General features: G+C 47.9%; 1 protein-coding gene across 1 annotated transcript in view; it reads right to left on the reverse strand.

Annotated features, from left to right (window-relative positions):
* Window positions 1-14,822, reverse strand: part of ST3GAL3 (ST3 beta-galactoside alpha-2,3-sialyltransferase 3) — a 171,417-nt gene that overhangs the window by 25,949 nt on the left and 130,646 nt on the right. The gene's annotated exons all lie outside the window — the stretch shown is intronic.

Genomic DNA, 14,822 nt, shown 5'->3' on the forward strand with positions numbered 1-14,822 from the left:
CCCTGGTCAGCGGGGAGCTGCTGTGCGGCATCTGACACAGCTTATCTACTGGAGCCTGAGTTTGAAGGGGCAGGTCTGGCCAGTCCCCACACGGCCGGCTACAGGGGTGGAGAGGCAAGATCGCTCGGCCCGCATGGAGGTGCAGCACGGCAATCTCTCTGGCAGGCGACCCAGGCACACACCTACACTGTCCCTGCAGCCTGGGAACATGGAGGTGACACACTGACCAGGTGAGCAGAAAGAGACCCAAAGACAGCTAGTGCCTGGAGAATTCTGGGAGGTGGACCACCCAGGGTGAGGAGGAAGAATTCGCGATGAGAGGGAGAACAGCCACAGGAGGCAGACGTTTGGTAGAGAAGAGAAAAACTGGAGCATCCTGTGGCCGGGAGGCAGGGCTGAAGGGAGCCCTCGCACAGGTAGGAGCCTGGCAGAGACAAGGATGGAGGGGACCTGAAACTCCTCAGGAGGTGGGGGAGGGGCACATGCAGAAGAGGAGGGGGTAATTTTGGCCTGGAGGAAAGATGGGAGGGAAAGGGGGAGAGATGGAAGGGCGGGATGATGCTGAGTTGAGAAGGGAAAAGAAAGTTTTACTTGCCAGGGTGCCGGCTGTGGGTGGTGGGGACAGTCAGTAGGGATTGAAATGGCAATGAGGGGAGAACGACGGGAGAAACCAAGCTCTTCAGGGATCCATGGAAACTAGCACCGGATTTTGAGACCTTTCTCGGGGTACCTGGTGGCCCAGAACATGGCCAGCACCTGATCATCTACTATGTGTTGATTCTTGAAGCAGGGCCTGCTTGGGGTCTTGCTGGCCAAGAATGAAGGTGTGGAGGAGGCCTAGGCCTTGGCTCCATCCCTGTGTTTCTAACTCAACCTGATCAGCCCCTGAAAACCTGAAGACTGGAGGAGAGGCCCTATAAGCCCAGGAGCTAGAACTTAGCCCTCTGAATATACTCCAACTCAAGCAAACCTTTCTCACTTCCATCCTCACTAACCATCATGATCACCCTACCCAGGAGGAATAATACCAATAATCACTTGGAGGCCTAATATTATTAGAGATTTTGAAATGAACTTGAAAGAGGCAGAAAACTTGCCATCCTGCAACACCCTCCCCCCCTTACTCATGGCTAGGAAGAAGTCGTCAACACCTGACAGCACAGAAAGGCCATTCCCTGCAGAGCAGCTTTCCTTTGGACTTCTGAGTTAGCATGCTTTCTTCTGTGTACAGGGGGCATGCGTGTTTCTCATACCTGGCAGATCAAATCGAAGTACATTAATATATTTGATGTTCTCCCAGAGGCACTGAGGGTCCTGGCCACAGCCTATGTGTAACAGCAAAGGAAACAAGGTCCCTGGATAAGCCCGCACCAAGAACCTCTCCTGCGTCGGGACTGAGCTTATAAAATGTTTGCAAAGTTTCTCAGTCAGGCTTGGACAGGATTTTGTCTGCTTCCCAACAGGTACTGGCTGTCACATGCTAATAAAATCTCCTAAGATCTTGCCAGACGTTCTCAACATATTTTTTTTTCCTTTTCCTCTCCTTTTCCCTGTGTTATTCAGCTGATTAGAAAGTTCATTATGTTAATTTTTACTTTTTAAAAAAAGCCTTATTTATGGTGTAGCTTGTAATAAGTGTTAATTTTGGGGAAAAAAATACTGATGGGTGAACACACAAACACAAATAAATAAAAAATACCCATAATCCTAAAACACAAAGGCAATTAACCTTTTGGTATGTATCTGTACTAAGCTCCGTAGATTCTTTTTCCACTTTATAATAATGAAAACATCACTACGCAAATGGATGCAACTTCTCTCAATACATAAAGACAGGATCAAACAACAAAAACAGTAAGCTGCTGGTAACGTGACCCAAGTTGACTCCCAACAATCAAATGTACATGGATACACGAGTGAACACTTGACCCAAAAAAATACCAGTTCCAACATTAGTGTTACAGTCTTGAGTGTCTGTGTTCCCTCAAATTCGTATGTTGAGATTTCATTCCCACTGTGATGGTGTGCGGTCATGGGGGCCTTTGGGAGGTAATCAGGTCATGAGAGTAGATAGAGCCTTCATGAGTGAGACTGGTGCCCTTCTAAAAAGAGGCCAGAGGGGCGCCTGGGTGGCTCAGTTGGTTAAGCATCTGCCTTCGGCTCAGGTCATGATCCCAGGGTCCTAGGATCGAGCCCCACATCAGGCTCCTTGCTCAGCAGGAAGCCTGCTTCTCCCTCTCATACTCTCCCTGCTTGTGTTCCCTCTCTCACTGTCTCTCTCTGCCAAATAAATAAAATCTTTAAAAAATAAATAAAAATAAAAAATAAAAAGAGGCCAGAGAGCTAACTGGCTCTCTTTCCACCATATACGGATACAAGGAGAAGCGAGCCATCTGAACCTGAAGATGGCTCTCACCAGAACCCGACCATGATGGTGTTGTGATCTCAGACTTCAGCCTCCAGAACTGTAAGAAACACATTTCTGTTATTGAGAAGCCACCCAGCTTATGGTAGTCTGTTAAAGCAGCTAGAGCTGATGAAGACCGTAAGTGATGAACAAAAATAATTCATGGGAGAGATCCTGGCAAAAAGCACGACATGGGTCTGATAAGCATTTCTTAAAACTCTTTGCCGCTAGTGTAGAACCTATTTATTTCTTATTTTTATTATCTGTTTTTCCTTGTTCTTTTATTGGGTCCTCATGTTTTAGCTGCTCATTTTGCAGCCTCTCTTTATTTCTTGACGGACGGAGCCAGCCTCCTCAAACATTTCTTGCTCCTAGTTGGGTGCACCTTTGTGCAAAGGGTACTCTTTTTTCCTGCCTGGGGATATATTTTTAAAACTTTTTATTATGGGAGATTTCAAACATGCACAAAAGTTGAAAAACAAAACAGTGAAAATTCATGGACTTGTTACCCAGATCCAGTAATTATCAGTCATGGTCAGTTTTGTTTCTCTTAGCTCCTTCCACTCTCTATATTATTTTGGGAACTCCCAGAAATCATGCCATTTTATCCATAAAATACTTTAGCATTAATTTCTATAAGGTAAGGCCACCTTAAAAACCATAACCACACCTAAGCAACTCCTCTCAAAGCCATTATCACATCTAAAACACTAGCTATAATTTCTTAATAGCAACAGTCAATTTCAGATTTCTCCTATTACCTCATTAATGTTTGCTGTTGTTGCTTACTTTAATAGTTGGTTATTTAGATCAGAATGAAAGCATGGGCCACACATTGAATTGGGCTGGTCTCTAGTCTCTTTTAAATCCATAGGTTTCTTCCTCTCTCTTCTTCTCCCTTTGGCCTTTTCATCTTGGCTCCTGAATCCTTCTGACGTACCCCAGTAATCTTAGAAAACAACCTTGCTGTCTAGTATTTAAAGATGTCCCACGTTCATCCTGTACACTTCTTGCCTCCACCTGGAGTCGGTCATCTTCCAAGGAGCCCTGGTTCCTTTTCATTGGAAATGGTATTTAGAGACCACCATCTTGATGGCCAGGTGGCTCACGTTGCTAGGGTTAGTCATTTTCCCCAGGCCTTTTCAGGGGGACAAAGCAGGAAATACTTTTTTAAAGAGAAAATACATCATGCATTTATACTAGTATTCCCAATCCAAATTCAGGATGACAAGATTTGTACTTTCTTTCTCTTGTTTCATAGCCTCACCAAGATATAATTCACATACCATAAAAGTCATCTATGGAAGCTTCCTTTATTTTATATTTGTATCTCTTTTCAATTAAGTAGACATTCTTGTTTATAGTGATATTAACACAATTGCTTATTTGCTTTATCTTAATACATACACACATACAGGTACATGTAGAAAATACAACAGTTTCAGAATAACATTACTAATACTATCATTACTAAAACCAATTTAAAATTTCTTTATAGTTCTTTCTGCCTTCGGGTGTACCATACTAGAGAAGTACAGACAAATGATTTTGCTTCTGCCACTTGAAATAATTCTGCGGAGTTTAATTCATCAATGATACCTAGAGTTAAGTTCATTTGTTTCATGTTGCTTTTGCTTTTTAGGGGTTGCTTATACTTCATTTTAATTTAATTTTGCTTTATGATGATAAAAAACTTTACACAATGCCAAAACTAAACTCACAAAACAAGATATATTCAGAGGAGTCTAACACTTATCTCTCTGCCTGACTCCTGTTGCTTGTATTCCCATACAGTATTTTTATTATTAAATTCATTTTATTTTATTCATACTAGTATTATTCCTATAATGAATTCATTTTTATTTCATCCTTCTTTTGTTATTTTTGATGTGAGCAAATACATAATACATATGTGTGTGTACAGTGTTTATTTCTTTATTCAATAAAGAGATAGTATATTAAATACACTGTTTTGCCTACTAAGTTTTGTTTTGTTTTGTTTTGTTTTTTTCCACCCACAATATATTGTGGTGATCGCTCCATAGTAGTATATAGAATTATATACTTGATAGTATTATTCAGTCGGTCCCCTGGGCTGTTGCAGTCTTTTGTGAAGTAGCTTCTACCAATAGCAGTTACAATGAATAACTTCATGTTTATGTCTTTTCTCTTTGCCAGTATATCTTTGGAATGGATTCCTTGAAGTGGATTGGTTGGGTCAAAGGGAAAATGCCTATAAGTAATTTTGCTCCAAATTGCCAAATTACCCTCCATGGGGATTGTGCCATTGTAGTACCCACCAGTGATGTCTGAGAACATGCTGTCAAACATTTCAGTTCTGCCAGTCTGATAGGAGTATCTGTGTTGTTTTATTATAAGTGAAATTGCACATTGTTATATATATATATAAAGGGGTCATTTGCACTTCTTTTTCTGTTACCTTTGTTCCTATCTTTTGCCCATTTTTCTACAGGGCTATCGGTCTCTTTCTTCTTTCTTTTCTCCCAGCTTTTTTTGACATATAATTGACATCAAAGTTATGTCACTGTGGAAGACGTACAGCATGTTGATTTGATACACTTCTATAATGCATTATGATCACACCACAGTATTAGCTAACAATCTTCTCTTTTTTTTGAAGCTCTGCATATATTAAATATATAAACCTTCCAAGACGCAATTACAAATATTTCTCCTAGTTTATTTACTTAACATCTACTTGGTGTTTGGCTTATGGTGTTTTCTTTCTTTCTTTTCCCTCCCTCATTTTTTGCCACAGATTTTTTAAAAACATAGTCAAATTTATCAACCTTTTAACCTTATTGTTTCTGGATTCTGAGTCTTAGAAAAGTTCTCTTCAGTCCCAAGTTACATCTCTTTCCTGGCTAGAATCCCATCCATTTCTTACTTCTTTCTTGCCAAGACCCTGTACCTCCAGTTCCACTGTCTTTCTGTCCCACCCATTAGGCAAAACTCACTCAGAGACTAATCTAATCCTACTTGTATACTTTATACTTTAAGTGCTGCTAGAACACACACATACCCCCCTTCTGCCACACTCATATGAACTGATGCTGCTATAAATTCATGGGCTTGAACCTTAGTTGGACCCTCTACTTTGCTCAGTAGATCTTCCAAACCTTCTCCAAGCTCCACAAACGCTCTATCCTTTCCAACTTTCTGTGAGCAAATTACCTCTTCTCTCACTTCATGGCCCTAACCAGGATGCTGCTCAGATAGAAACTCGTTCAGCTCCTTGCTTCCTTACCCCCCGCCCAGGCCCACCCAAGCTGATCTCTCCAGCATGCTACGGTTCCCTCTTCTGTTTGGTTCCCCCAAGCATAAATCAAGCTCAGGTTTCTTCTTATGTGAAAACAAACACAAATCCACCCAACAAACTTTCCTGATCACATACCCCTTTAGCTACGCATCTCTCTCTCTCTCCATCCCTTTGTGGCAAAACGTCTAGAAACAGCAATGGATATGCTGCCTCAACTCCCTCACCTCCCAGTCACTCCTCAATCTAACGTCATTGGGATTCACTCTTCTGAGACTACTGTTACGTCCCACCAGCAGTGCACTATCTGTAGCTCCCTGAACATGCGGGGCTGCACACGCTTACACGGGTGGTGTTGCTGCCTGAAATATCCCCCCCACAGGCATACACTTCATCCCCCGATCCCCTTGTCTCTCTCTGCCAGGAAAACCCCCGTTCCCACTGCACAGCCTTCCTCAGTGCCCCCAGCTCGGCTTGTCCTCCTACTGCAGTGTCTCCACCGTCCTCTGCTCAGCCCCCATGAAGTGGCTCCGTGCCCACAGAGGCCTTGGAAGCAGAGCCAGGGGCCATAAACAACAGGAAATGGGGTGGGGTGATGGTAGCGGTGAGGTCTGTATGTGTGTTTGTGTTCATTCTGCAGGTGGCCTGGGCAGAGCCTCCTGGTACACCTGGAAGAGAACCAGGGACTTCTGTCCAGAGACCAGTGTGCCAGTTTGGGGGCCTGGCCAGGGTGGAGGTGGCCTCCGACGTGCGGAATGACTGGTCAGACTGGCGGGGGTGTGGGATGCCTGACCTGCTTGCCCTGGCCTGGGAGGCAGCAGGGGAGGGTGGGGCAGGCTCAGGCGGACAGGCCCCAGCCTGCCAGCCCAGGGCTCCAGCACGCTTTAGGATCAGGTTGCAACAGGGTGTGTGAGTGCGTGAGAAGGAACCAGGGAAGGAGAGGAAGTCGCACTGGAACCTGTCCCTCTTTTCTCCTGAGATCCTAGAGCTCAGTAGTGGGGAGACTTGTGACTCTAGGAGGGCACGTGATGAGGGCGGGTCTGACCCCTCTGCCTCTCATAGCAAGGCTCTGACCCCAGGGCCCACAGGCTGCCCTGTCCACAGACTCTGCGCAGCTAGGAAGGGCAACCCAGGACCCTCTGAAGGTATCTTTCAGCTCATTTAATGCCCAGTGGTGTGACTGAGATGCAGTATAGATGGTGAATGTCCCCAACAACCTCAACCACTACCGAAGGCCCAGCACTTAAGCCTGTATCCAGGGACCAGCAGGAGAGGTGACTGGGTCTTATCAGGGTGTGGGGAGTACTTATATGTGAGCGCCAACAGACCCAGAGTAGGATCTTCCTCCAAGTTCCCACCAACCCAACTGAAAAAGTGCCTCCAGATGGGGGTTTGCTGGAGTAGGGTAACACACACCTTCAGCTGTCCATCTGGGCCTCTTTAGCCTTCTAGTTACTCACCCCAATAATGTGAGCGGCTCAAGCACCGGGGGACAAAGGGAAGGCAGAGCCCAAGAACGGGTCCTGAGGTCCAGGGGTCATAACACATCAGTCTGTTAGATTCAGCCACTGGCCCCCCAAAAAGTGAGACTGTCATCCAGCAGAGTGAAAGCAAAACCCCACACATCCACCATCCTCAAACCTGTTCTGGGAAGTGGTGAGCTGGACAAAGCAGAGGGACATGGGCTTTCTAGAATTTACCTGGTTTTGTTGGGGATCTTGCTGCAGAAAGATGTATACCATAAATGGTATACCAGAAAGATGTATACCATAAATAGTATACATCCGTGCTTATGGTATATATCCGTGCAGGAAAGATGAGCACTTCCCAAATGCCTTGTCAAACTGACGGCTGCTTGCGTATTTCCCTTGCTGACCACCTGAATGTGTCCCCTGAGAGCACAGCAGAGCAGGAGGAGAAAGGATTGTAAATCTATAGGGCAGGTGGACATTCGCCCAGGGAGAAGTGGCGCAGAGGTAGAGAGGACAAACAGCGGGTAGCAACCAGCGAGTCCTGTTCCAAGCATTGGCACGAAGCTCTGGCCTCCATACCCTGCGTGGGACGAGACAGAGTGGAGAAAGCAGCCCCGTCCAACAGCTACTTGCCTCCTCAGTGCCAGCCCCTGTGCTGAGTGCTGGCAGGGGACCTAAAGGAAAATTAACCCCGGTCCTTCCCTTCAGGAGGAAATAGCAGACACAGGTAAATAAATGATCATCAAATCCATCTGCACATCGTGCGTTCTGTAATAGGTAGGGGTACAAAGGTCTTAGACCAATTTAGGGGTCCAGGAGAATCTTCGTGAAGGAGATGACAACAAAACTGAGCTGAGCCTTGAAAGACAAATAAATGACCTGGGGGAGAATGCTGGGAAGGGTGTTCTGGGAGAAGGGTAGTGGAGGCAAAGGCAAAGAGAGGAGAATATATTCCCTTCAAGACAAGGTGAGGTATTGCTGAGGCCAGACAGTGAAGCAGTGTCCACCAGGGGCAGACGAGCTCAGCCTGGTCCCCCCACCCAGTCAGTCTGCCCTCTCGTCCCATCCAGGACATGGAGCCATGTGTGAGGAAGGAAGGCATGGGCAAGGGCATTCCGATTGTTGTAAATAAAGCAGTTGAGGTGCAAACTCTGCATGGAGGGAAGAGGCCAGGACAGGGTGTGCATCAGCACCACCAGGGCCGGCCTGGTGCCCTGACGCTGTGTCCGGACCGATTTCAAGCCGGATCATCACTGGTCACTTCGGGAGCTCAGTTCATGCTCTTTTCTGTTGGAACCCTGCAGTGGGTATCTGCATTCCTTCCACCCTCTTCTGTAAGCCCATCCTACCCGTCATTCCGTGCGGTCCTACTGAGCTGACCCCCACCACTGCAACTGCGCATGTCCCAGGCTGGCCAGTCACGGTACTTCACCCCTTGACCACAGTAATTGGCTCAACAATAGGCACCTGATCCAAGTGGGATGAATCAAATTCTTCTCTGAGGTCTAATATGTGGACACTGGGGGATAAGGGAGTCTCTCTTTTTCTCTGAGACAGTGAGTTGTTATGACCATGTAAGCCAAGAAGAGGGCTTGTACAGGGCAGCAGGGGTGGCTCAGTCAATAAAGCGGCTGCCTTCGGCTCAGGTCATGATCCTGGGGTCCTGGGATCGAGTCCTGTGGCAGGCTCCTTGCTCAGTGGGGAGCCTGCTTCTCCCTTTCCCTCTGCCCCTCCCCCTACTCATGTGAGCTCTCTCTCTCTTTCTCTCTTTCGGGTGCATGAGCGCACACACACTCTCTCAAATAAATAAATCTTCAAAATGCTTTAAAAAAAAAAGAACAGGGCTTGTACAAACTGCAGCCCATAGAGCAGCTGCCTATTTCTATAAAAAAGTTTTATTAAAACATGGCCATGCTCATTCATTTACCTAATGTCTATGGCTGCTTTCATGCTTTGACAGCAGAGTCAAGCAGTTGCAGCAATAGTCTGTAGCCCGCAAAACCAAAATATCTACTAACTGGACCTTTAATAAAATTGGCTGACCCCAGGCCTTGAGCTGCTGGAGCCATCTTCATGGCTACATAGAGAAAACAGTCCACGGAACAGGCAAACCGAGATGAACACAGAGCCAGAACACTGGGAGAGAGACACTGCTTGGGTCCTATAATCAGGTGGGCCTGAAGATAGTTCAGCCCCTGAACTTAAGTTACATAAACCAATACATTTTCTTTGTGTTTGAATTAGTTTGATACGGGTTTCTACCAAGAGCAGCTGCTAACTAGAGGATATAGTTTAAGCTGTTTAGTCTGGTTTATGAAGACCATGTGATCTGACTCCTGTCTACCTGCCTCAGACACCGTCCCTCTCTTCTCCCTTTTCCTAAGCGCTAGCCATTTCCAACTATTTAGAGTTTCTACAACCTGCCAGACTCTTTAATGCCTCCATGATTTTATACTCTATTCCCTTTGCCTGGAATTCTCTTCCCTTTCTCATTTACAGGCTCAGTTTCTGCTCATTCTTCAACTGGACTCCAGCATCTCTACCTTCTAAAAGGGAGAGTCCTCCCTGAGCCACACAGGGCTGATGGAGGCCCCTCTGGTCTCTACGGTTCTCTGTGTACTCTGTCCTCATGGCACTCACTGCACGCGAGTGTCATCGCCTGGTTCCCCACCAGGCCATGGGCACCCTGAGCACACGGCCGAGCACACCGCCAAGCACGCGGCTGAGCACATAGCAGGTGTTCAGCAAATGCCTGCTGGCTAGAAGTGGGAGGAGCAGCTCAGGTGGCAGACCCCACAGTGTAGATCCTGCTAGGCCAGTCCAGGCCAAATTTCTGCTCCACTGTGGAGGTCTGGGGGCTGCCTTCTTGGGGCTCCTCATGGACACTTGGATCTCCCTGCTTCCAGCGAGGTCTCTGTTGTTTCACAGCAAACCCCTCCCAAGTCTGAAATTCTACCAGCTACTGCCCCGTGGCCTGCCTAGGGACCGTGGCCACAGACAGCCTGGAGCCACATGCATGACATCTATGACAGGCAGGGAGGCCTATGCTAAAGGAGGAGAGGAAAGGCTGAGCCAGGGGCCCTCAAGGGGGCAGTGCCCGGGCTCCTGCTGACAGGACTCCCACTGACTGTGCTGACAGCCTGTGCCTAGTGTGGACGAAGGAGGCGCGGGCAGACAGGGCGGAACTGTGAGCTGAGAAGCTGCTGAGAGGCAAGCACCCCTCCCCCTGTGAGAGCATGGGTGATGACCAGACTGTCCGCAGGGGCCATCTAACCCAGAGTTCAAGTCCCATGTGTCCTTGGTGCCCACCATCCATCTCACCAACACGTGCTAAGCCCTAGCTGATCCCAGTCCCTGCACTAGTCACTGGGAACATGACAATCCACAGCTCAGAGTCCCTACTTTTGCAGATGATAGGTAAAGCAACCAAGTACAGACAGAGGCAGCGTGAAATATCTGATAAAGGTCACCATAATCACTACAGTAATGACAGCAGTTCACAGTTAGAGCCCTTACTATTAGACACTGCTCTGAGTGATCGGTGCACAGGACCTGATTTCATCCTCACAGCAACCTCATGGATTGGCTACTCGCGCCCATATTTTCACTGATCACACTGCCTTTGGGAACACACGAAAGCCACTTGCCCCTTTGAGTAGCGCATTGTTGGGGATGGAGAGAGGACAGAGCTGGACTGCAGGGGGTCGAGGAGGGAGAGAAGTATGAAAGTGTTCAGGAGAGCTCAGACAATTTCTACAGAAACTTGGTGGCAAAGGAAGAGGATGGAATGCAGTGGTGGCTGCAGGCAATGAGCGTGTTTGTATTTGGGCTGGAAGGAGACAAACAGAAAGGGGGGCAAGAGACGGGGCAAGGGGATAGGGCAACGAGGCCCAAGGAGGGAACGGGACAGGATCCAGAGTAGGAGGGGAGGGACACAGAGGCAGGGTACCTTCTCCCGGGGAACAGGGGTGGATGTGAAGATGGCTACTTTGACAGGTGTGGCTGGTGGGAAGGGAACCTGAGCAAACGCTTAGCAGACAGAATCTCTTCTCTGGGAAATACCTGGGCCTGGGGATCTGGGGGACTGTGGGTGTGAAGGTGGAGACTTCAGTAACTTATGAATGGTCTGGAACAGTCACCGTGATAGGTCCAAAGGAAACTTGGATAGGCCAAAGAGGGACAAGGAGTGCTGAGCAGTGCTGAGCACTCAGCAGAGGTGGGAGACCATGGGACCAGCGGGGCCAATGCGTGTGTTGTGTTGTGTTCTCCATTAGCAGCTCAGCGGCCCACAGGCAGAGGGCAGAGAAGTGGCTGGATGAACTCAATCATGGGCATTGCTGTATCAGGTTCGTTGGCAGAATAGGAAAGTAATGGAACTCAGAGAAATGATGAGAGCACCAATCATGCCTAGGACCATGGAGCTGGGGGTGGTTTTGGCTTTGATGGTGAAGGAAGGCCAGGCCAGGCCAATGCAGCTGACCAAGAAAAACCCAAGAATCCCCGTTTTCCATTCTAGTGCTACTGACCTAGGGTCAGCACATTGTACAAAGGGGATCACCGATTTTACAAACTTCTTTCTTGCCAACTGGACGGTACCCCTTGGAGTCATTCTTTTTTTTTTTTTTAAAGATTCTATTTATTTATTTGACAGAGAGAGACACAGCAAGAGAGGAAACACAAGCAGGGGGAGTGGGAGAGGGAGAAGCAGGCTTCCCGCAGAGCAGGGAGCTCGATGCGGGGCTCGATCCCAGGACCCTGGGATCATGACCTGAGCCAAAGGCAGACGCTTAACGACTGAGCCACCCAGGCACCCCCGCCTTGGAGTCATTCTTGACTCATCTCTTTTTCTTGGCTGCCTCTCATCCAGTAGATCAGCAAATCCTGTTAATCTCTGAATGTCCTGGAAATCTATCCACTTATCTCTCTCTCCACTGCTTCCATCCAGGGCTAAATCATCACTTCTTGACTACGCAATGGTCAGCACCCAGCTTCCACTCCTGCCCCTCAATCCATTCTCTAGAAAGGCCAGAAGGATATTCAATTAGCAACCATATCATGCCATTCTGCTGCTTAAGACCTTCCCAGTGCTCTCTGGATAAAACCAAACCACAGGCAACAAGGCCAAATCCTCACCTACATCTCATGCCATTTTAGGCTTCTCCTTACTCACCCTGCTACACTGTATTAGCCTTCTGTCTGAGCTCTTGAATACAACATACTTTTTTCTGTGTCTGGAATTTTCCAAAACACTCTGGATCTTCCCAAAGCTGGCTCTTCGTTTTCATTCAGATCTGTTCATATGTCACCCCCTCAGACAGGTCTTCTCTGACTCCTTTGTCTTAAGGGGGTTCCTCCGCCTGCCACTATCATTCAGCTTGCTCTTCTTCTTTCTTTCATTTAGCACTTATAAAATTATCTTGTTATTTGCTTATTCTCTCTCGTGTGTACCAGTTTATTATAATATGGACAATGCAAGCTCTATGGGACTAGGGATCTGCCTATTTTGTTCACTACTATATCCCCCGGCACCTAGAAGTGTGCCTGGCATAGTGGGTGCTGAATAAACATGCGCTAAGTGAGATCAGAGGTCTGCCTCCCACCAAATCGACAAAGCCACCTGCATCTGCTCCACCACCTCCTCTGTCCTTTGTGATAAAGCTGAGGAAGTGTCCATTCTTCTATCAAAGATCAATCTTCCTACATGGGCAATGTCTTCCTATCTCAGTCACAGTAAAGGGTGAAGTCCTTGCAATGCAACAGATAATCTCCTCGAGTGTGGCCCTGCTGACACTCTGATCTGGGCCAAGGATGGGGATTTTGGATTTCTGGCTTCCAGAACTGTGAGAAAATCAGTTGTTATAGCAGCTACAGGAAACTCACACAGGTATATTGTTTTCTGAGCTTCACAGAAAAATGAAATTCTCACAAGAAGGCTGCAGCCATTTTCCCCCTCTGCGTAGGAATGAGACAGGACAGTGAGTGAGCAGAAGCTGTCCTGTCAGATGAGACCTTCTGCCCTCCGAGGAGAAGGCTGGGGAAGGCAGCCCCGGGGAGGGGCGCAAGGGCACTTGCTGCTGACCACCATCTCCTCTGCATCCCACCACTGCTTACAGGCCCAGGAAGGACTGGAAAGAAAAGACTGGAAAATAGGACTGTTTTAAGAGGGTTCAAGTTCCAAACGCCCAGACGCTTATGCCCAACAGGTGGCCACCAAATCTTTATCTCAAATTCAGACCTCTATCCTGTGCTCAGGACTTATTATCTAACTGCGTCTGGGACATCTTGGCCAAGATCTCTCACTGGCACCATGATCTTCCCCTAAACTTAGGCCTCTTCCCTTCTTTTCAGCAAAGAGCACCCAAGTCTCAGACTGAGGGGCAGTCCATCGGGCTGCTCACTGCCTCTGGGGCCTGAGTGTGGCCCCATTGCTTCTCTCTGCAGGGAAGCTGGAGGCAGTACCAGCTGTGCTGGCCACAGAAGCCTGAGCCTCTGCACCCACACACCTCTTCACCACCCCAGAGCGGGCAAGGCATCCATGTGGACTCCTCTTGGAATTTCCTCTGCAGGTCCCTCTGGGCACCATCTGGGCATGCGGCTCCTATAGCAAAGTACCCTAGCTATCTTCTTTAGTACAAGGGCTCCAGCATTGCTCTTGACTTTGGAGACTTTGGGTGAGGCTGCACGGGCAGAATTTTCTCTCTCCCAACACCAGACCAATTGCCAAATGGGCAGGCTAGTGGTCAATGGGAAGCCTGCCTGTCACCATCCTCCTGTCGAGATGCACAGGGAGGACAGTCCTACAATGAGAATTCCGGCCATGTAAAACACAGACGCTGCTACTCCCACTCCTTGCACCATCCTTTGCCTCTACACAGATATCCTGGCCTCTGCAAACCCAAGAGGTCCTCCATCTGAATAACAAGCGGAGGGGTGCCCTGAGAGACGGACTATCTTATCATCATCTCTTATACTTACCACCACATCCCTAATACTTAGAAAAGCACCTAGTAGATTGCGGTTAATCTACGAACAAATGAATGACCAGCCACAATAAATGGGCCCTGCACATGGGGCAAGGATCTGTCACAGCCACAAACCACTGAGCTGCAGCATTCAATTTCCTCTTTCCACCCATCCATCCCGCGCTCCCCTACGTCCTGCTGCACTCAGCTCTGCATGGCAGGCCGTCCAGTCAACCACCAGGAAGGAGGACCAGAGACCTGCTGTAGTCATTCTAGATACCTTCCCAAGACATGGCATTGCTAATACCTGTAGAATAAACGGTCCTGGAGACAAGCAGGCCCCAGCCCATCCTGCTCTTCCTTGGAAGATTTTCGGAAGCTTCCTATCACTGATATCATTGACTTGGGCTCAAATCCCTAATATTACCTACTGGTACCTTATAAGGGCCTCTGTGATTTAACCTCTTATACCTCCCAGCCAAGACCCTCAGTTCTTTTCTTTTGTTTTAAGATTTTTATTTATTTATTCATCAGAGAGAGAGAGAGCACAAAGAGAGGGAGTAGCAGGCAGAGGGAGAAGCATGCTCCCCATGGAGCAGGGAGCCCGATGCGGGGCTTGATCCCAGGACCCTGGGATCATGACCTGAGCCAAAGGCAGACGCTTAACGACTGAGCCACCCAGGCGCCCTGCAAGACCCTTCGTT

This window comes from Eumetopias jubatus, unplaced genomic scaffold, assembly GCF_037043125.1.
Source record: "Eumetopias jubatus isolate StellerSeaLion01/CBP00866 unplaced genomic scaffold, mEumJub1_p1.0 scaffold_4, whole genome shotgun sequence".
Taxonomy (NCBI): Eukaryota; Metazoa; Chordata; class Mammalia; order Carnivora; family Otariidae; genus Eumetopias; species Eumetopias jubatus.